The sequence below is a fragment of the Nothoprocta perdicaria genome, unplaced genomic scaffold, assembly GCF_003342845.1.
Source record: "Nothoprocta perdicaria isolate Ctin4 unplaced genomic scaffold, notPer1 scaffold_2, whole genome shotgun sequence".
In the NCBI taxonomy this organism is placed as follows: Eukaryota; Metazoa; Chordata; class Aves; order Tinamiformes; family Tinamidae; genus Nothoprocta; species Nothoprocta perdicaria.
Genome location: NW_020455204.1, coordinates 14,036,917 through 14,060,130, shown reverse-complemented (window position 1 = coordinate 14,060,130; position 23,214 = coordinate 14,036,917). Strand labels below are relative to the sequence as shown.

The window sequence follows — 23,214 nt, the reverse complement described above, 5'->3', positions numbered from 1 at the left end:
AACTTCAAGTCCTAGCAGCTGCCCATGTTCAAAGAGGGACCGGAGGAGCAGAAAAAGACCCAAGAGGTCCCACGAGCCAGCACGGCTTTTCCTCCGCTGTCCTTCTCCTCCTCACCCCTCTGGAGCTGGAGACCCACGCAGTTTAATTACAAACCACAGACGTGCAATTCCATTAGCAAGGCGAGAGCGCTGGCGCTACAAAAGCTCGTCCTCCGCATCCGTCACCGAGACATTGCCAGCCAGCTTGGAGGTTGCAAGCCTCTTTTCTCTGCAGGTCCGTTTGGCCTGAAAATAGCATACGCATACACTGACTGGAGTCTAACAAAGAATGTTAATTTGGGTCAGTGAACTACCACTAATTGAATTCTAATAGATGTCACCATAACTCAAGTGTTCCAGCTCTCTCAAGCAAAATGGCAGTAGACTAAAGCAGGCACTTCTACAGCCACTGAGGGAAATAAAGTCTGTCCTTCAACCGAGTTGCTTCTTTCCTTCCCAGTTTTAACTACTGTTCAGTCATAATAAAAAGCAAATGAGATGCTGGCTTGACAGCTCCCTCCAAAGGTCTTTAAGGGCAGGTTTTACTTTGCAATGCTCTGTTTCTTCTAAAACAAACCAATCTCAAGCTACTCTGTATGCAGGCACTACTGCAAGAATTTTGATAATACAGCACTAATTTCATTTAAAACCATAACAGAGTAATACCTGGCCTAGCTCTCCCCTTCTTCCTGAAGGTCTTGTATTTCAAATAGACCTTTTTGAATCCATTCCTGTCATAAAACGAGTTCCTGGTGCTGGCTAGGAGCATTAACCACCAAGCTCAATTTTCCTGCAGCTCTTGGAGCCCAGGTTCTTGGTGATTCCACAGCCCTCCATACATTCATGACCGAGCCACAGAGAAAAAGGAGGGCTGCATTCAGAAGGGGAAAAAAAAATGGAGTTTATTTTAGCAGAAAAAGTAACTTTAATGTGATTCACACCAGCTTAGCTATGGGAAGGCTTCTTCTTAGCTCATCTAAAAGTAGGAGATTTACAATCAACAGACCATGAGGGTGCTGGTTTGTGCCTCGGCTAAGATAAAGTACAGAACACAAGGGGAATTTTCCACTGTCTTGCATCCTATATAGTCACTCATACCTGTGCAAAATGGATATGAAATGCTACTGAAGAACAATGATGGCATTTTGCACCGCTGTAAGTAGAGACACAGGGAGAAGGAGAGTGGAAAATCAGGCCCAGTGAGTGCCACTTTCTAAGTAAGCTCTACTTTAGCATGTGTGGCCTCTGTGTAAGGGGCCACATAGGTGATGCTCAGGAAAACCTTGTAAGCAACTGCTGGAATCTGAATGTAAAAAAGGAAGTCTGAAACTGAGACTTAATCCAAATTCACATTACGTGGTTACACGGGACAGGCAGCTACAAGCCCAAACACTTGGCTCGACCTCAAATGGGTAGGAATTTCCCCTCTTCAAATTGAGCACAACCTTTGCAGGGAAGGGGTCAGAATGCATTCAAAATCCTTCTTGTTTGTCAACTAGAGAAGAAAAATCAAAAATAGCACATTCAAGAGCTACAGGTTCAGGTAGGCACTGTAACATCTGCCCAGGAAATTACTCTTTCTGCTTATTCCAGATTTCAGCGCCCCGTCACCATGTGCCGTGCAGAGAAGTAACGCGCAAAGGCAAACCTGACAAATGAGCTCGCAGCTCGGCCCAGCAGGCAAAAGCACTAAACCTATATTGAGGGGGACGCATGCTCACACAGAGACTGTTCCTAACAGGAAAGCCCTCCTGGATTCAATTTTAAATTTAAATTTAAAGCAAATGGTGCTTTAAAGCTATTCCTAAAATGACTCTGTATGTGAGTCAGTCCTTATTAGAGACCCATCAGTTTGACAAGACACACGACTGGTTCATGCCCAGGTAAGGATCTGAGTTTATCCCGTCAGCATGTGAGGTACTGGACCTCACCGGAATGATATTGGAATGACTGGAATGCAATAATGGAATATTGCAACAGCTTCCAGTTCCCTGGGAGACTGACAACCCATTCAGCAACAAGAGAGGTGTCAAGGAAACTACCTCTAGCCCTTCCTCTGCCACTGCCTTTCCTGCGTTATTTATCCTGTCCCATCTTATCCTCCTGCTGCCTCTTCACTTCTATGCGCTCCATCTTCTTAATCTTTCTCTTTATGTCACACCCCATAACCATCAATTCAGCAGCGTGTGCCTTTTCTTTCCCATCATCAGCTTTTATATACCCTCCAGTTTAACTTCCTTGTCCTTTTTAAAATGAATAGCTCTCAGATAACTATAGATAATGCTTTGCATTTTGAGGCCTTATACTTTTAATAAATAGGGCATATATATTTGTCTTAGGGCATATATATTTAGTAAAACAGTTACTCTTTTCACGGCTGTCACATAAGGAGAGCTCGTATAATCGTTGTCCATTGTGATTCAGAGGGTTCGTCTCTGCATTACTGCAGTAAATGTAAAGACGATGTAAAACCAAGATCTTGATCATCTGCAGCCTAAAAACTAAAATAAAATAAAAAAATCCCCTGACAGTTTTCATCAGAGAAAGAGCATTAAACAGTGTCCTGGACAAATTCTGGCTTCTGTAACTTTTACTGCCATTTCAAGGGGATCTGTACTATTTTGTCCTGAACGGCTCCATCGCACTGCAGAGTGCTGTTGAGTAACTGTCATATTCTGCACCAACAAAGGAGCTACCTCAGTGTAACACAATCCCTATGTGTCGTTTGTATATTAATTTATTTAATTTGCAAAGCTCTTCGGGACTCTGAAAGATGAAAGAAGCTACATAAACGTAAAATATATCACCGTTATTGCTGCCTCCTAACCAGCATCTTCCATTTTGTAGTTGGTATTTTTCTCCCATAGTGTATGACCTTGTATTTTATCTAAATTAAATCTCATCTTGTTAATTTTTGCACAGTTCTTTAAACTCTCAACATCCTTTTGTTATCTCTCTTTCTCGCTGCCTTCCACTGTGTTTATGATCCTTCTTAATTTAGCATCATCTGCAAATTGTATTGGGCTGTATATATTGTTTAGCAAAGTATTAAACAATATTGTGATCAACAGTGACCCTTGTGAAACCTCCCCTGATATTCTTCCTAAATTGATGTTGTAACATTTATAATTAGGAACAAGAGGACATAAGAGGAATTAACAGACAGCAATTAAGGAAAGGAAAATATAAGCTATCAGTAAAAACTATGACAGTGAAATCTATGAGAATGTACAGCAGTTTCCCAAAGGAAAAGTTGAAAAGTCCCAAAGCTTACTAAGAAATACATTAATAGTAAATAAAACATTAAATAATAATAATGTTTAGCACACAGTGTATATAGTGCTTGACATGTTCAAACCTACTCACCAAAAATAACTAGTTTGAGGAAATACTGAAAATTACGGCAGACAAAGCATCCCTGTATATTTTCATTTTATTTTTGCATGCATAACGCCGCCTCTGCCACCACTGTGACTCAGGGACAAAGCATTCCTGCAGATAAACCCGCACCACCGCGGGGACACGCACGTTCCCACGGAGAGAACAGGATGATCCAGCACCGTCTTCTGCCTTGCTGTGCCCCACACATGCCGCTTATGAACTGTCATGGATAAGCGCTCAGTGACTAAAACCCACCTTTGCAGCACACAAATCCCTGTTTGCTTGACTTCCTTTTTTTTTTTTTAATACAGGGAATATAGAGGATAAACTGCTGGCAAAAGAGAGGACTAACTCCCTTATGAAGACAGCCCTGAGAATCAACGTTTTGAGACTGAACAACTGCCAGCCAGACTTCTCTCCAGTGTTAGCTAATCCATTTATTCTCCAAACACTCCTTTGAATGAAATTCAGATTCCTATATTCCTCAGCTGGCAGCAGCATTCCTCTGGAGTCTTTTAGCCAGCTAGTTATCTTCCCAGCTCCCTTCCAGCTTATTCCGTCCTAGCTGCTGGGCTGAGAGCACAAGCCGCTCTGATGCTCCACCAAGTGACGGGTAGTTAAGAATATGCTGAAGATTAAGCATAGTCTGAACCAATTTCCACAGGATTGCTTACATACTTAAAATTGAGCACATTCTGCAATGTTCTGCTGGAAGCCAGCCAGTGCTCACATGCCTGGAAGCCCAGGGACCAGGCCCTGGCTCTCTCCGTAGTTTCTGGTGGTCATTTGGTGGCTTGGTTTTCTTTGCCAGTGACAGAGCCCAACCTCAGTTCCACAAATAGGTAAAACCGTGGCAGTGTTGGGTATTTCCAGTTCTGTCAGTGAATTAGCAGCAAAGAGCTGTAAGGCAGTACTGGAGCTCTAGGTGTTGTTATAAGGAGAATGATCAGAATACAGATGGTAACAGAGAGACCTAGAATGGGGGGCAAATAAAGTGAGGAGGAGGAGGAAGAGGAAGAGTGCGGACACAGCTGGACAGCAGCACCCACTGGGAAGCAACAGAGGGACAGAGCACGGACCTGGAATACCTCAAGAACAACCATCCTCAGATGGAAACAGAAAAAATAAAAGTGTGGAGTCTAGTTCTCCCCTCCTCATCCTCAGCCAGGGAGAACATGCATGAGGCTCTGCAGTAGCTGCAGAAAGAGAGGACCTAAAGGCAGCTGGTTTCAGGGCAGCCCATGCACAAGACACCCTAATGGAAGGAGGACAACAGAAAATGGCCAAACGAAAAAGGAAGATGAAAAAACTGAAAAGCTGAAAAGAGTAGTTTGAGGAATGCCCCTGACCAGCGCTATCATCCAGAACTTGTTAGAAAATCTCTCTTTGCCAAAATTGGGTTGCCATAAACGTAAAGCATTTAACCCTAAAAACTATGAGCACACAGTAACAACAGATATCACGTTCAAACACAGGTATTTCCACTTGAGACACTTTCCGAAGTTCTACTTTGATTTTCCAGGGACTGAGTTGAGGGTTGGAAGTGCTTAGGAAAGGGCTTTCAGTGCCTAGGAAAACAAGGCACCCGATTTGCAGCTGATAGAAACAGGCACAGCACGTCCCAGCTCCCTGACCTCTGCTGCAGTAATTTACCTGGGCTGAAAAACAAGTCCTGCTCGATGGAGAGAGGGCTGCTGTCAGGACGCCTCGCACTCCCGCTGCCCTTGCGAGCACACCCGGGCGCCTCAGCACGAGCCTGGACAGCCCGGCGGGATGCAGCGCCTGCTGCAGGAAAATGCCCAGCAGCAGAGCCCGAGCGGGAATTTCACTTGCAGCCCTTTTGCAACACCTCAAGTGCTGCCATCTTGTGTTGCCACTTGGGCTTCCCCACTTAAAATCCAGCTTTATTTAATTCCAAATAGTTCTTACTATGGTTTTTTGATACATATTTATTTATTTCACAAGTCACCTGCTCTATGTCTTTTAAAAATAAAACATTTGTTCACTTTCCTATATTACAGGAGATTCACACGTTACAGGAGATTCCCTAGAAGTACGTGTGATAAATGCTCCGAATTTAAGAATTAAAGCCACATTAGAAGGCATTGATTTTCTCTACAGTAAGATGAGCCTCTCTGGGAGCGGGATGGAGGTAGCGAACTGAGCAGACACAGCACGATTCTGGGGAGGGGGAGCAGTTGGGGAATTACTCCCGCAACAGGAAAAATTTGTTTTAATTAGGTTGGTCGGTGGTTCCCAAAGCAACGTGCTGCGAGTAGGGAAGGCAGAATGAGGATGGGGCTGTAAACAGCTTGTTGTGCTCCCAGCCTGTGAGTCACAGGACTCGGGCTCCTGGCTCCGCTGCCGGCAGAGTCTTGGGAGCGCGAGGAGGGACGCGGGAGGCGCTGGGTAGACATCCTGTCCCTTTCACTATCCTGCTCTGCTCATGAAAGCGGGCGAGGTTTTATTCTCCTGGACAAGGGAAGAGATTCAAGGAAGGAGATAATAACAAGCAATTAGGGCGGCAAAAATATCCAAGAACAAAACTGACCGAAAATAATAAAATTAAAAAGTGAGTTAGAGAGATTTTGTCATTCTGTCTCAGATTATGTTGAGGAGGCTGAACTCAATTTTATTGAGAAATCAATTCTAATTTGGCACTCCGCACGGTATCTGGCAGAGGACGCTGGTAACAGTCTCCATTGAAATCTGCCAGCTAATTTACTTCTGCTGACTTTACACTAACAAACAGAAGCAGGAAAAAAAAAAGTTGTGTAGCAGAGATGACATTTCCCACTAAATATCTCATACTAATACACATCCTGAATCCTCCCACGCCTGCATTAGAAACACATCACCTTGCAAAGGAGGAGGAAGAAAAAAAAAGAAAAAAGAAAAGAAAAAGATCCCCAGAACAAAATGGTTTGAGCAGTCGGCTAAAGGTCAGGAGTACAGTATGTATCCTGCAGACTGGGCCTGTATGTCTTAAGATTAGCTGGAAGGAAGAGCTTGGAAGCAGATTCCTCTGTCAGCTGTTATAGGAGTTTAACATCATCCGTCCTCCAATTAAACTGACCGTGGAAGTCCAGTACCAGCAACTTTTATAGACACTGCCTCCTGTTATTGATTGTCAAAAGAAAAAAGGCTTTTAAAGGATTGTGAATTATTGAAGAAAATGTGTCTGTAGATATTTCAGAAATGTACTGCATAAAATTTATCATGGGTTACGTGTCTGGGAGCACAAAATGTGCTGTTTAATGCTATGCTTTACTGACCTTTAAGCAGTGGCAGCTGTCCTAACTGTATTTGCAGCTTATGTGTATTCACTCAGAATTTATACAAAATATCATTTATTTTTATGAGGTTTGTGCCACTAAAGATTTTGCTTGCATTGAGACAACTCTTGCCAGGTGCTTTGATCGTAGGACTGTTTCCAAACATGAAAATATAAATACATAGTGTGAAGTTCTCAACCTGCACGCTTACTAGTGCGCCCTACTGACAAGGGGCTGTATTTCAATAAGCAATTTTTACATGTGGACAGCATATATTTCTTTGGACTATCCATTGCCTACCTTGGTTTCTAATAAAACCAAGCAATCCTACCTCCCTGGCACAATTGTGTGCTCTTTTTCTGGGAAGGTTTCTGTCTCCAGTTAACTAATATCCATACAAAAGCCCCAAATTTAGAAGCGCACAATGACTTATATTTCCTCACTCCTTTTATAAACCAGGTTCAGTGCTCCATAAGGACCTGATTTCACCCTCTCCCTCTCAGCAACATTCTTTAAGTCTTCACAAAGATCCATTTTCCCTTTCTTATTCCCAGAAGCCTGCTAAAACTAGGGCAAGATGGCCTAAAATTACAATTTTCCTCAAAGTCCCAGAAAACCGAATGCCAGCTGCACTTCTCCCTCGTAGCAGGGCCGGAGCCTGAGCAGCTGGGCAGGAGCCCGGCCTTCGGAGGAGGCCCTGGGCCTGGCCCTTCAAGGACACCTTTCTGCTTAGTCTCAAGAAGCGGTTCCCCCAACGGACTTTTGACCCAAGCAGGCATTTCGTGGCTCCAAAAACCCGACTCCAGAAAGGCTGAATTTTATCTCCTCGAAAAGAAATAGGGTAAAAAATGAATATAACAGCATTGTTCTAAATAATTGATGCTACAATCTAATGCTATTTCCCTTTGTATTACTGCAATCTTCTTAAAAAGATTTTCTCAAGCTGTTTATTATAGCAATAACTATAATTTTTCCTTCTCTTTTAGCAACAGCGCTTCACACATAATGTCGCCTACAGATAATGTATTAAAGATATAAATAAAATAACACAGTATGGGAAGCAAGTTGTTAACCAACCAAAATGTGTTTTAGAGTTGGACTAGCTAGAGCTGGGCTTTTTTGAGTGTTTGCTGCCTCTGGTATCTCCACTGTCTGCTTTCTGTCTGTCTCATTCACTGTGACATTTCTACAGTACTGTGAATTAAACCTAAACACATTCACACTTTTGTTTTATTCGCCTCACTGGGAGAGAAAAACAAAGAACAGAAAGAACAGCTTTGAATGACTAGAATATAGAAAACCAGCCCCCAAATTTAAACACCCTATTGACTCTCATTTTGTGTCACAGCTTTGAAGTTTCTCCAGAAAGCAGGCATTTTCTTAAACGTAAAAAATGATTTTTTCTCTTTTAATCCTCTGCGGGCAGGAAGCAGCGGAGCTCATGGGGAACCAAAAATGAGTGAAGTAACAGGCCGGACCACGCGGCGGGGCAGCGCGGAGGAGAGAACTGGAGGTTATGGCTTAATCCCTCCTTCAGAGCCCGCGGGAAGCCCGGGGGAGCCTCGTGCTCAGCACAGCCAAGGAAACAAGCCTGGCCAAGCTGCTGCCATGACCCTCGGCCCTGCAGCAGCGAGTCCCTCACAGCACCGTATCCCTTCCTCGCTGTCCTGCACACTGCAGTGGGCTCCGTGAAGGAGAAAGCAATGGCAATTCCATAGGAGGAGCCAAGGAAGGGGCCTTCAGAGGTCCTTCCCACTCCTGTTGCAGCAGCATCACTCAGCGAGGCTCAGGCGTGCACCCAGGAACACCTCCCCGTGCTCCTCTGCCCATGGCCACGGTCCATCCCCACATGGTAAAGACCTGTCATAGCTCTCCCAAAGGCGTGATGACCAAGCTCAGGTCCCAGCTGATGTCCACAACCCAGAAGAGGAGCAAACAGCCGTCAATGGGAGCTGCATCAACACAGCTCTTCTGGATTTAGGCCACAATTTTTAATATGCTTATGACTACACTTAACTAAGCTGGAGCTCCCAAATGATCACGTTCCCTTAGCATATGTGATGGGTTTTAAGGGACTGACTCCTTTAAAAGCTGAAAATCAAGCCTTTTTTAGCAGACAGCAGTACAGACAGCCTACCAGTGCTTCCCACCTGAAGACCTAATGCAGTTTTTGTATCTGCAATGCTGAAGTGTATTTCAAGACAAATGCTGTTCTAATTTGCTGAAGGCACTGAAGACCAACGCACATTTCAGTGGAGGAAGTTATGTGTTTTAATTGGTTTATGAAGACAAAGCATATGCCATGACACAGTTAAATGATTAACAGATTCCTACGAATGCCTTTGGCATAGAATATCTATACATTCATTAGCTGGAGCAATTCATCTTCTTGATAAAACTAAAATTAGTTATACAGCAGGTTTACTTTTTATGATTAATAAATGATAGAAATCTAAATTATCTATCTGAAATGACTGCTTTCTTAGCTATTAATCTCACATTTATCAGCTCCTATAATTCTTGTTATTAGTTTAAAAATCAATTTTCCCAAATATTTTAACTTTCTGATTTAAAAAAAAAAGAAAAGCAAAATACAAGAAATAGGAAAGCAGCATCTCCTTCCTCGTGCTATTTTGGGAGTGGATTCTAAATGAAGATACAGTGTTGGGTGCACTCTACCTTTAAAACCAAGCAGATACAAAACACAACTGTGCCTACATGATAAATGTTATAGAAAAAAAAAAGGGGGGTGAGGAAGAAAGAAACTGCCCAGTTATAAAATGTCTGCAACAAAAAGACACTCATTTAGATTTTCCAGCTTCCTACAGCTGTTTTGCCAAGAAGCAAAATCCAGCTCATTTTGCAGAAAAACAGCTTAGGACAAAGCCGAGTGGATAATACGCTAAAAGGTCACAAGTGCAGCACCGTCTGCGTCCCGGAGCCTGGGCTGACACATCCCAGGTTTAGCTGGGGGAAAAGGGCTGGGAAAAGATCCTTCTGTCAGCTATTTAAAATGTTGAGGCCTTCTGTCCTCCAATTAAACTGATCAAGGGAGTCCACCACGATTAGCATGCGACCGCTGTGCAGCGTTCCTTCTAAACACCGAGGGCTTAGTAAGACATTGTAGTTTAGGCATGTCATTTCTGTTGTCAAAGGGTGATTATTCCTAAATCCCGGAGCATTAGGAAAAAAGTATTCTTTGGAGATTCAGAAAAGCTAACTTCACAAATTTGTAGCATTTGTAAAAAAGGCAGGGGGGAGACAGAAAACTCAAAGCTGAGACCTGTGCTCCACTTCTTCCTCCCTACTTAGTGCTTCCGCGGGGGGACCCCCCTGGCACGAGGGCAGGGGTGCCCATGGAGGTGGCACCTTGGGGCTCGTGGAAAGGAGCAGGAGATGCCACCATCGCCTGCCTTGCTGGCTACCTGCTCCCTTCCCGGCTTGGAATAGTCCCCCAGGAAGAAGAGGAAGATGATCTGACGTCCACGGCACGACAAGTGCTGACTAGGGCGCACGGGAGATGGCATGGGAGATGGTGTTATGGAGGTCGTATGATTCATCAGCCAGTGGTATTTCAAGAAAATAGAACATTTTTGGTAAGAACATTTGTGAATTCCATAAGTTTCATTAACTTTCAGCTGTATATCCCATGGCCACACATTCCCCTTAGCCATACACTGGAACGCATTTCATAGACCCACTGTGCAGCTGAGGGGAGACATGAGCACAGAGATGTGAACAGGCTGAACTCCGCAAGCAGTAACCCGGGAAGAGAGCCGAGCATTTCCTTGGAGCACCGGCTGCCCAGCTCCAGAGCTGGGCTCTGTCTGCCCCGACTGTGCAGCGCAGCAGCCCAGCGGCAGCACGAACCCTCCACAGGAAGTTCAAACCACAAGAGATGAGCACCTTTCTGCTAACCAGCACTCCAGTGGGAATTCAAATTATGGTCTAAATCTAAAACATTTAAGCTTGAGAAACACCTTTTTGTTATCTAGATACCTCCTTTGAAAGAAGAATAAATGGAGAAGGGGAAAGATCATATAAACCAAGACATCCAAGCTGCAATGCCTGGCCCAGCATCTCCATGAAGACTCATATTTCAATACGAGCAGAGCTCGCATTAAAGGTATACATTAGGTGAATTTTGAGAGACTTTGGCCTGCACTTTATTCAACAAAGAACTTTCCACACAAGTGGCTCTAATCCTGGCTCAAACAACATAGTCAAAAATGTTCTTTGATTAATTTTGTCAGTTGTCAAATAAACCGCTTTCGAAGAAAAAAGTTTTGGAACAGTAATGCAGGTACAGGACAGAAAATCCCACTGTGTGTAAGTGAAACGATATACTTAAATTCCCAAACCATTTAGCTTGCTCATCATTTTTTTAAGCCCAGCAGCTAACACAAGCTTATTTTGGGCACATGTGCAAGTGCTTCATTACACTCGGATGGACGTATTCATCTCCAGTGCACAGGATTGCAGAAATGGAGCTGCTTTCTATGGAATTTGGTAGAACAATATTGGCATTAAAGGACTATTATTTTTGAAAGCTTGGGTGCTCTTTCTCATAGTATAGTGGGGAACCACAAAGCTTCAATGATCATATGAGTAAAACCAAATTCCCAGTACAAAAGGCTCCTAGTTACATGGCACCATTCTCCAGTCCAGGTGCCTACCCATCCATACACTTCACACACATAAACAAAAGCTGTACTGTTCTGAGTTATCAGGTTAAAAAGAAGCTAGGAGGCATCCCGAGGAAACAAAAAGTCAGGGTTTATATCATTTACATGAACATATAAACGCACATTTTCTTATATAAATATGTCACAGAACAAGTAATCTTCAAATGAAATGCCCTTTTTTACTATCAAATGCCTTCAATGCTAGAAAAACATAAACCCAGCTTATAAATAAAACTGCATAAACACTTTGGTACTGGCAATAAATTGAGAATAATTGACCTTGTCCTATCAAAGGATGAGTGTATCTTTAGATCTTAAGTGCTGCGAATGGTTATGAACAGGCTTAAAGTACTGAGCAATAGCAAGCTAAGCACAGCATGCACAGTGCATTTCACAGGGTATTAAATAACTAAGGTTTGTAGAACCTCTTCCTCAGTTTAGTCTTAAGGCATTTGATTTCTAAAACTACAGTCCATACAATATCACACGTTGGTCCTACTCTTCTTTACACTAATTAGGCATTTTATTATCAAAAAGACACCTCACACTATCCCAGTGCATCTTTGGCATTTATCTTATTGGTATGTGACTGATCCTGGCTTTTGGAAAGACTGACACTGTCTTGCAATGTGAGGGAATATTCCCCTTTTGGTGCTCCTGATGAGGAGCATCAAGTAGAGAACATTTCCTCGGGGATGATGAAAATCAGGTAAATCACTTCGTGCTCCCAGCACAGGGCCTAACCCTTAAACCCAGGAATGGCCTCATCATTGACAGCACTCTGAAGAGGGAACAACACACTCTTCCTTCCAAATGTTAGTGCTAAAAGTGTTCTGTCTAATGTGACAAGTTGAGTAAAGGTCAAAAAGTACATGGATAACATCACAGATGACAGAATACCAGCACTGCAGCCTAATAACCCTAAAACATAACTTCACTGGCATTCATTAACTGCTTCTGCTCTATGAATAGGCTGTGTTTGCTCTCAAATCCTCCTCGATAATACAATTCCTTGCGTTAATACCTGAATTTCAAGGACCATGTATGCATTTTAAAAGATATGAAAAGATATCCAAAAAAAAAAAAAAAAAATCAGCAATTAAAACAGCAATGGTAGAGAGGACTGACAATGTATTTCCAGCTCTGATCTGCCTCTATTCAGTTGCTGATCACTTGATGAAGCCACCTTTCTTCCTGCTGTCCTGGAGCCCCTTCAGACATGTACCTCCTTCTATGCCTTAAGTACTATATTTGGTAGCAAAGAAATGTTTATAAGATTAAAAATTAATCACTGGTGAATCTTTTTATGATCATATTGAAAATACAGGAGAAAAATTAAAAATAACAGATTCAAAAGTTATCCGTCGGGGATGAAATTGTGACTATTTTCCCTTATGCAAAACAAAAACTAAAAGCAGCCAGCTTCACTATTTGAAGGAATTCAGCACTCAGAAACACAGCACAGTGGTACGATTAGTTGCATTACACCTGAATCTTGGATGCTTTAGGTAATAAAATCAAATTTTCCAGCGTTTTCAAATCCAGCACCTGGGGAACTGCAGGGAAGCCTGGTAGAAAAATACATGAAATTGTAGATTATATTGCATGCTTGGATCACTGGGTGTTTAATAGCCCTGTTTGGCTACCCCCAACGCAGAAGAACAGTGCCTTCAGCACTGTGATCAGGTGAAACAAATACTTTTAAAAAACGACTCTGCAGGTTTTTTATTCTTGCTTCCATCATTATCAAATGGCATTCATATCCTTGGGAAAAGTGGAAGAAACAAACTCCCCAAACTTTGATAGCTTAGGATTTCTTATAGTGTTGCTGGATGTACGTGAGAGATTTCTTCCAGCTAAATGCTGATTAAATTTCCTAGGAACAGGAAATTTTACAAGGTTTAAGAATGGCTACTCCAGACTATACAACAGCAATTAACATGACAATTTTATATACTACTTCAGCCAGGGATTTATCTTCCTTTCCAAAACATTCAATTTTCAGTATTACCATATCTCAAAGATGTTAACTCACTACATGTGCACAGAGATTTAAGAGATGTATAGCCCCAAAGATGAATACATATAATTCACATAACTACAGTGATTAGCCAGCATTCTTCCTCAATCAGTATTAACTCAACAAGATCCTACTGTGAGGAGAAGATGGGTTCTTGGGCCTCTTGCACTTTAAAGTGCTGCGTTCCCAGCTTTATGGAAGCCTGATAAGATCTCATTTGAGCCAAACTACTCCCACTCCCCACAAATAATACCAGAATAAAAAACTAAATGAAAGTGGCAGGACATGTCTGCTTTTATTATGCCGCAGGAAACTGATCATCAAGCTGCTGAAGGCTCTGACAAAATGCCTATTTTTAATCAACTGCGTGCCCATCTTGATGAAAGATCTCAAATGTTTCTGAAATGACTTGAACATTTCTTGCTCTGCACCCTTCCCTCTGCAATACCAACATTGCGTTTTAGCCTTTGCAGTAACTCAGCATGTCAAGGACAAAGCTTAAAGTAAGCTGAGACAGAGACCATACTCTGATTGAGCCATCAATTAGGAGGAAAATTGTGGCTTTCAAGATCTCAATATGTCAGCAGAGGGATTCACTGCTCCGACAAGTTGCTGGCATTGGCATTCTCAGGACATTTTGGGCTACATTTTGTTCTCATTTATGGAAGCAAAATTCCTGTTTAAATCAACTGGAGTTACTCCAGCATCTCTGAGGGCACCTATTTCCCTGGGTGTGAACATGAAATAAAATCCACTTGTCTCTTTAAATATGCAGGACTTTTTTTTTCTCTTTAAATATTGGCATCTGCACCCTGATAGATTTCTTAACCTTTAGTCTTTTTGCACAGTTGTGGTCACCCAAATATGTGACTGGTCTATGGTAAAACTGTGCCAGCTTTGTGACAGCTATAGATCTGTAGGATGTCAGAAGCTGTTCCCAAGGAAACATCAGGAAAAGGGATTATACAAGGTTTTGAAAACCTGCTCTGAAGGTCTGCTAACATGATCAAGAAAGCCCACCTTTTTCCATGAAAAATGAGAAATAGATATACATCATTACAGCAAAGTCTGAGATGATGAGAACAATAGGAGATAAAAAGTTACAAAGTTAAGTGATGAAGACAGAATTATAATTTTATCTTTTTTTTTTTTTAATAGAAAAATGACTCCTTTAGGAGATAGGATGCATTCAATTTTCCAAACTATAAATTCCCTTGAAAGGAATACTGTAAGCTTCTTTCTTCTTTTACTTACAAGCTGATGTTTATTCATGTGCATGGGGCTACCGCACAGACCTTTCACAGCATGATGAGTGTGCTGGCTGAAAGGTAGGAGAGAAGATGACTATCGCCGGAATTTTTAAAGCGGGATACTCAAGCCAGGCAGCTTACCCTATATTTAGCCTGCTAAATAAGCGGCCTGGTTTTTCTGAAGTGCTAAGTCAGAATCGTCAAGTCTCTCACAACAAGAGTGGGCCCCGCACGAGCGGCCTCCTCCTGGCGCTCCTTGGTGTTTACCACACGGCGCCACAGCTTCCCGCCTCTGTGTGAGCCCGGTCTATGTATCCATTGCCTTCCAACTCCACACAGCTGAGGTATGGGGCTGGGAAGGGGCCCACAGCGTTGCCTCCTCTGTGTGGGGAGCTACCTTCACTGGTGGGATCGTATTCCCCACAGCCTTGGGCTGCAACAATCCTGCCCCAGCCGCAGGACTACAACGTGGGCAGCCACCACCACCATGACACTGCCTGAAGCTCTGACCTGTGGAGCACAAACCTGGGCTTCTCAGGATACGCAGCACTTCTGAAAATCAGGACACTTACTTAGGAGACTAAATATGGATACACGGGCCTGGCTCTAAAAAAACTTGGCCCATTTAAGAGGAATGAACATGCACCGACACCTGGTAGCTCCCCAGCAGACAGGGCTGAAGAGCAGCTCTGGCTCTGCTCCACTGTCAATCAGTTCCTCCAAGACGGATGCTGCGCTCTGCCATGGCATTTCTAAGCTCCTTGCAAAAGAAATATGGGATGAGTTACAACCTGAACGATAACAGGATAACCCTTTCCCAGGGTGTTCTCTGAAAATCTCACTCAAATGCAACTGGGATCTAATTCCACAGCAAAACATGTACAACCATATCATCCTTCTTCTTTTACTGAAGAAGAAGAAGAAGAAGAAGAAAAAAAGATATTTCTGTATTTCAGAAGGAGCAGACTGGTGCAGGGACAACAGGGGCACACTGTTACTTCAGAGGTAAGTCAAAGGATCACCAGGTCCCAGTTTTATGCATCTCAGGGCTCCAGGTCAAACAGCTGAGTCCTCTTCCCATGCTTGGCAGCTATTGCAATACAGTCACCAAGCCATGCTGCAGCTTTTGGGTGCACCATTTCCTCACACAAACAGGAGGCAGAAGCTGTTGACTACACATTAATTCTTGTGAGAGTGCACTTGCTTTCCAGACAGGCACTACAGGAAAATCACTGCCATGCTGTCTAAACTGTTCCCTCACCTGACCTAGCAGAAATAGCACAAACCAGAGAAACTGAAGAAACGTATTTCCAGTTCACATAACTATAGACTATAGATCCTTCCACAACTCCACCTCTCCTCCTATGTTTTCTTATTTCTTCCACATCTTCCACTTGTTCACGCACTTGTTGAGTCCTGTTCTTCAGGGTGACCTCGGATGGTCGTCTATGGTGTGTCTGTACAGTGGCTACCTCCTCTGCACCCTGACACATGTCACCTGCTCCAGCTGAGCTTGGCGGGCCCAGGGGGCCCATTTGGCCCATAGCTGCTTCCACAGGGACCTGGAGAGGAGGGATCGTTGAGTTGCTGTACTCACTATACCCTGATTTTGCATTTCATTTCATTAGTGATACAGAGAACTGATGGAAAAGCCACCACAGCAAAAATCACAAACAACACTCCATGAAAGATCATGTCCCTCTGAAGAGAGACTTGTATTTTCTTCTCCAGAGGGAAGTTATGGGGAAGAAATACAGCTAAAGCGGATTTCCTTTGGGGGAAGGCAGCATGCACTGTAGCATGTAGACTGCTGCAGTATCTCTTACCAAGCTGGGTCTTGTGTGCAGCTTCACCTGACAGCAACAAATCAAACCACCACTTTATCTGAATTTTACATAATGGCATCACCAAAATAATAATAATAATAATCTTCTTTAAAAATCCCTTGTAAGAAGCAGCAAGGGGAAAAAAAATAAATAACTTGGTGACACATCTCTTGAATATTGTTGATTGACTAATTAAAATGCAATAGAGCAGAAAAAAAGTGCATAGACGATGCTAAGGATGTAATGTAAAGAGCAATCACAGCCACTCAGTGGGGCTTAGCAGGTCTAAAATGGTATCTAATTCTGCAAACTCCAGAAAGGTACTGCATAATGTAAACATTATTGCTCTGCACACTCTAATGAAAACTGCCTGCCTTTGGGTTGAATTGCATACGTATCTATTGTGCATCCGGTATAATAAAGAAAACATGCACTGTGCATTTAAAGATGTCACCTCTCTAAAGGAGGCTGAAGGAAGCCCCTTGTTACAGTAACTATGACACAAAAAAAGGAATAGGATGACAGTTGCTGTATTTATTATATTTCTAATGGAATAAACTTGCAAGTATCCAGACACAAACCGTATATTTCCTTTGATATCACAGCATGCACCTGCAACTTGTTATTGCAAGGACCTGTCTGTAGATTTACAAAACTCTATTTACTTGTCCAGTAATTTGGCATAGATGGGTCTGCAACCTGACAACTGTTCTTTCCAAGAACAGAGGCACATGCTTTCAGACACCGCTCTGCTGCAAACAAACATACATGTTTCACCTCTGCTTCGGCTAAAAAGTTCACAGATTTTTAGTGCTCAGATTTAATGCACTTTCAAGCACACGTCTTTGTATCACTGACCTGCCAGCTAGCTTCCCGTCGCAGCCCTTTTATCCAGTTTTCTTCTAAGTCCTTATTCTCTCTGGTGGGTGTTTCATCCATAGCTGATGTAGCCTGCACAAACTCGACTGGCCACTGGCTGTTACACTCTCTTTGCGAGCCTTTACCGAGGCAGCAGCAGCAAGTGCCGTTCAGAGACAGGCTGTCATGAAGAAAATGTCACAGCACAGGCTGGGGGAGCGGGGGGGAGAGCGGGGAGGGAGGGGTGCACATGAGGAATCCACATGTGGGAAGGTTTGGGAAGTGCGAGCGCCAGGCGACGTGCTCCAACGGCTCCTCCAGCGGATGCGCCGCCACAGCCAGCGAGTTGGGAGCGCGACGCAGGCGCTGGGCGGCAGCGGGAAGTAACTCTAATGAGATGCAGAGCGGGCCAGCACGGGCAGTGCTCCTGGAAGGACCGTCACACGCGTCTCCCGCAAGCGTTACTGCGCGGATCGCGCTCCTCGTCTCATTCGGTGTCGTTACAATTGAGGCTGCATCGGGGGTGTGGATTCCGGCAAAGGGAAAACAAATAGCTGCTGGGTCTGAGCAAAAGAAAATATCTCGGCGCGTGCGTTTGAAAAGCGCTTCGTGAAGCGCTCGGCAGCCAATATACATGAATAATAATACAGGCCATTTTGACAGCAAGGGGCTCATTCCCACAGCCGCTGCTGAGGGCGCAGCGCGGCACTGCAGAAGGGCTTCAGCAGGACACCAGCTTCAGCAGGACTCCTGCTCTGAGCAGGAACACCCGTCCCAGGCTGAGACGCGAGAGGCACCTGCCCGAGCCGCTCTTTGCCCAGCGCACCCAAGGGTGCCCGCCGCCTTAGCCGAGCACGCCACAACTCTCTGCACTGCCTGCTCCGTGGGTCCGTGACCCGGCACAGCTGCCTCAGCCTACGGAGGGGCACTCGAGTCCATCCCTTCGGCTCCCTCAAACACGCTGCTGTTTCCTTTGGAAAGACAGCCGCTGTTTGAGCCTAGAATTCATCACTGGCTGTCGGAGACCGCTGAGCTCGTTGCATTGAGGAAAATCAAGATTTCTGCCGCTTTCAGAACTGAAAACACTGTTTCCTACAAAGACCTGTGTTAATACAAAGAAAGATGGATTGATTTTTAAGCATGCTATTAAGTGAAAGAATTCTGTCATTTTATAAGTCAGAGTGTTGCAGCTTTAAGACTTGCAAGATTTGGGACTATTATGATGAGATTTTTTTTTAATCCCGTTAGCCATTAACACTGTTTATCTACTATTAATAGTGGCTAAGCAGATGGTGAAAATTTGGGATCATTTCTGGGTTCACTTTTGCTCCTGGGGATTTTCATTTCCTGACCCTCAGATGTTCTTCCAGGGCTGAAACTCTGCACAAGGCTGTTCAGCACAAACCGAAGCCGCCTCCTTTACACCTTTGCATAGATTCCCGGAAACATTTCCTTTTTTCTCAGGCTTCATACATATCTATCTACACAAATTTGGGGCCTTACACAGCTTGACAACATCTGTGCCATAAAACTGAATATGATAACCTGTTTGCAGCATAAGCTCCTGGCGCATCCCACCTGAAATGTAAGACACTATCCTTCAGTTTGAGAATTTGCCCTTCTTTCCTGTCTGTCCCCCCCCTTTTCCTTTTTCTTAAATACAGCTACGCTAATCAAGTGATCTCAGAATAGACGATTGGGTGGAAGTTTCGGGGCATTCGGTTTGACTTTAGAACTTGTGTTACATAAGGAGAGCAAGCATGAACAGCAGATTCTATTACACATATGGATATTTTATTTTTAGACCGAGAGAGCACAAGGTAAACCAATACAAACACAGGAAGGAGTCAGATGCTTGCGCAGACACAAAGAGACTATCACACTAGCAACAAAAGAGACACAGAGGAATTTTTGTTAAGAAAGGACTTACTAGAATTCTGTTTTCTTAACAAAATTCACTGCCACTTAAGACACAACAGGGGAACCACTTAAAGGAGCTCTCCATCCGCTGGCCCTGCACTAGTGGGGGACACCCAGCAGTGCCACCAATCCCAGCCAACAGCAGAGCATTCGAGCCATACTCGTCTGGTGACAAAAGGGCACTTGTAATGCCAATAGCAAATCATATCTCCCAGTGCCTGATGATAACAAACTGCAACAGCAGCCACAGCAAACCCTTGAGAGGAGATAAACTCTCTTTTAGGAGCACTGTCATTTGCAAGAGACGGCATCGAGGCAACAGCTGCTCTGATTTTGGAGGGGGACAATAAAAATTTTTAAGAAAAGGCAGCAGGATTTCTTTCCTCACTCTGCATATGGCACAGACAGATGCAAACCAACATACTGACATATTCTTAGTGGGCCAGAGGCGTAATTCTAAATCTAAGGCGGATGCGACACAGAAATTGCTGGGTGATAATTGTAAATATTAGCCATGCTTCAAATCTAAACTGCTCTGGATTGCAGTGAATTATTTCATGACTTTCAGTTGTCTTTTTCACTACCATGAAATAGCACCAATTGTGTATGAGCTGCAAGAATACCAAGACTTTTTTGATGGAAATCAAAGTACTTTTTTCACCCACGGTATCTTTGATATGTTAGAGCCTGAAGCAAAGAAAACATAATAAAAACAATATATAGATGAGAACTTCAATTTTCCCCCACATATGAATCTGTCACTTATTTGCTAAAAATCAAATCTAACTCCACACAGTTAAAGAAGCCCCATACATCATTCTCCATAATCCAGTACTCAGCTCAAATGTACCTCGCTTGAAGTTCATCCAGCACACTTGATTTTACACTACTCTAAACAAAACATCACTAGACATTACAGCTCTGAGTCTAAAACGCTTTAGCAGCAATTCCATCTCCAACGGTGAGAAAAGTACCAGTGTGTAAAAGGATCTTGCAATACAGAGCAACTAGAAGTCAGAAGTCCATCCTGAAGATTGGTTTTGATTGCAAACACAGACTAATTTTTTAAATTTATCACTGTGATATCTACATACTATTGCCAGCGGTGAGAAGAAACAAAATGAGAAAAATGCAAGTTGTTGTTGAATACTGAATGGTTACCTGGTCAGATCCTAATTCTACCAAACACTGAGGACATGAAAGGGAACCTGCTACCGGGCAGGGCCAGCCTTAGGCAGCTGTTAAATTAGGATGAGGTTGGCTTAGACACAGCACAGCATGGGCCCATCATGGTTTCATATATTTATCTGGGTTCTCTTAACTGTCCCACATATACCCACATTTTATTTCCTTCTCCCATAACCAAACTTTGTATTTTGATATCTGTTATCGGAGTATGATATGAATTAATGAACGAATCAATCAGACAATGGAGTGAATTAAACCCAGCTTGCATGCATAACGCTCCTGCCCGGCTCTACTTTTCTGCCACACGTGCCCATCTCAAGCTCATGATAATCTCAGTTTCTGAGTTTTATCATCAGAGGACAAAGGAGTGGATTAGCAAGCTTACTAGGAGATCCTTGGGATCTCCCACAGCACAACACCTCTACGCTACATGCATATTTGAACACCAGACTTTGGCATACAGATGCCTTCGGTACCAGAAACATGGCTGGCGCTTAATTCTTGGTGGCATAAGATTGTGTTCAAAAGGTCCCTCTAGTATTCCCACAAAAGACTGAAGAGTTTATAAATAAATGCATTTATAAATGCATTTAGTACAACCCAGGTCACAAAAGGCTATGGCATGAGAATACTTTTTTTTTTTTTTTTTTTTTTTTAAATACTTCATGGCTTTCAATTATACACCGGTTATGGACAACCTTAGATTGGCCCTGAACTAATCCAAGGTGCAACTATTCCATATCATACAAATTCCATATCATATATGAAAACTAATCACAAAATGTTTCTTATTTGTAAAACAGAATCTGTATCAATAGGCCAGAGAGAGAAAACCAGGAAAGTTGTCAGATTCCTATACTTAAAACTGTGTACCTGGTTATTTTCCAAGGAAGGGCAGAGTTGGAAGGCTAGTGGAGGTTTGCCAGGGCTGAGCTGAGATTTACAGTATAGACGATCATCAGGTGTAGCCACCAAGGTTAAGCGTAGCCTGCCATGTAGCTACAGACTCATTGGCTGCACCTACACCACTGAATCAAGAAGGTTAAAGCACAAAACACTCTGGTTATTGACACTGCTGGCCCTGGGAGACCTAGAGGCAACGTGAGTTGTATCCACAAGGCCAACATCAGACATCCTAACTATCTGCTGGTGACATTCACCTCAGCTGCTTTTGGGCACCTGAATTTGAGCTGCTGACATCCACCTGAGGCTCATCTAGCAAACAAGAGGGAAGGGCTGGCACTTCCAGAGGGCAACTCACCTGACTTCATCCTAGGTGCTCACCTTAGTCTGAAACAAATCATCCTGTGGAACAATATGTCTTTGCTGCCAATGGAAGGGACTGAGGGCGATGGCCCCAACTTAGACATCTGATTCCTCAGGGGCAAAGTCAGTGCAGAGGAATGCAGCTCTCCTAGCTGCATGCAACATCAGCATCTTCTGGACAGAGCCTATAGCCAGCCTGTCTTGCTAAATACTGTCCCCAGTCTGCAGTGCTACACTGACCCATCCATCATGCAGGTAGGAGGAGCTTCTCATAGGAACTCAGGAGGATTCAATCTTCTCCCATACATCAAAGAGCACAGAAAGACCTTCTCTGTACTGCCGGATTCTGGACACCAATACCATTTGGATAAAAGTCTCAAACCCAAACTTAAAATACATTTTGGAAGCTATCAGTGACTAAGTAGGTCTAATCCTGTTGACCTGAGCTCATAAAATTGCCTGATCGTTTCTGGATGCAGAGCTTAGGCTATTTGAGTCTTTGGAAAGACTTTGGAAAACGTTTGCTCAGAGTAGCACCCTCCTAAAGGAGTCCCTGCGTGTTACTGCAATTCTGCAGAACTAACTTTAGCATCTGGCAGGCTGACAGCGCAGCCCATCCACGCAGTGTAGACATACCTGCTCTCATATGTATTGCTGCATGTGCTGCTTATATTGATTACCTGTTGACAAGCTATAAATAAAGATGCCATCAGAGCACCACAATGTGTGACTTTCCAAAGGCTGAAGCAGAGTTATATTTTTCCTACCTTAACCTAAATGTCCTTTCAGGAGAGAAGGTTGCTCTGCCTTGTTAACTAGTCAAGGTGGACCTTGTTTCTCTGTCTTGCCTATCTTGCAACTTCTAAGCTCCTGACTACAAAAATTCCTCATTTGTTAGTGTCAGCCTGTCATCTCTTTGAAAGCAGAGCCACAAGATCTTAACAGAGTGGATATACACAGCTGTTATATTTATTAGTTAAGAAAAACAGCAAATGACAAGTGAATAAAGCACTCCTTGGGACGTCTGGACTACGGATTTTGTATAAATCAATATCAAGTGCTATAAAATGTCAGAAAATACCAAATGAGGAGAAAGGAATCAATAGATACCTTCTGAATTAAATGAGTGATGAATATTCTTTACCAACCAAAATAAATTAAACTACAAAAACTCTGTGTTAAAGCAATATCCAGCACCTTGCTTAAAGCCCCAAAGGGAGGCAATTCAAATTTAAGGCTGTGAGTTGAGTCCTTAAACACTGCCATTGAGGAAAGAGGAGAGCAGGGAGGAGGAGCAGGAAACAACTAAGCTGCTTTGACACAAGTTAAGAATGAAATATTGACTCAAAAATGTTCACCTTCATTCTTAGTCTCTTTGTTTTCCGGGCTTGAGTCAGAAAGGCAATGGTCACCTTTCTGCTGCACGTTCGTAGAGTGCCCTGAGCTTTGACTCGGACCCAGACAGCAATATAATGCAAACACCAACAAGAATGACTACGCAGTATA

General features: G+C 43.3%; 1 long non-coding RNA gene across 1 annotated transcript; it reads right to left on the bottom strand.

The window, feature by feature from the left end:
- Positions 1–18,303: 18,303 nt before the first annotated feature.
- LOC112945937 lies at positions 18,304–21,574 on the bottom strand. Its single transcript, XR_003249102.1, has 2 exons — positions 21,316–21,574; positions 18,304–18,436 (listed from the first exon to the last, which is right to left on the bottom strand). It is a non-coding gene; the product is annotated as an uncharacterized LOC112945937 (long non-coding RNA).
- Positions 21,575–23,214: the final 1,640 nt, after the last annotated feature.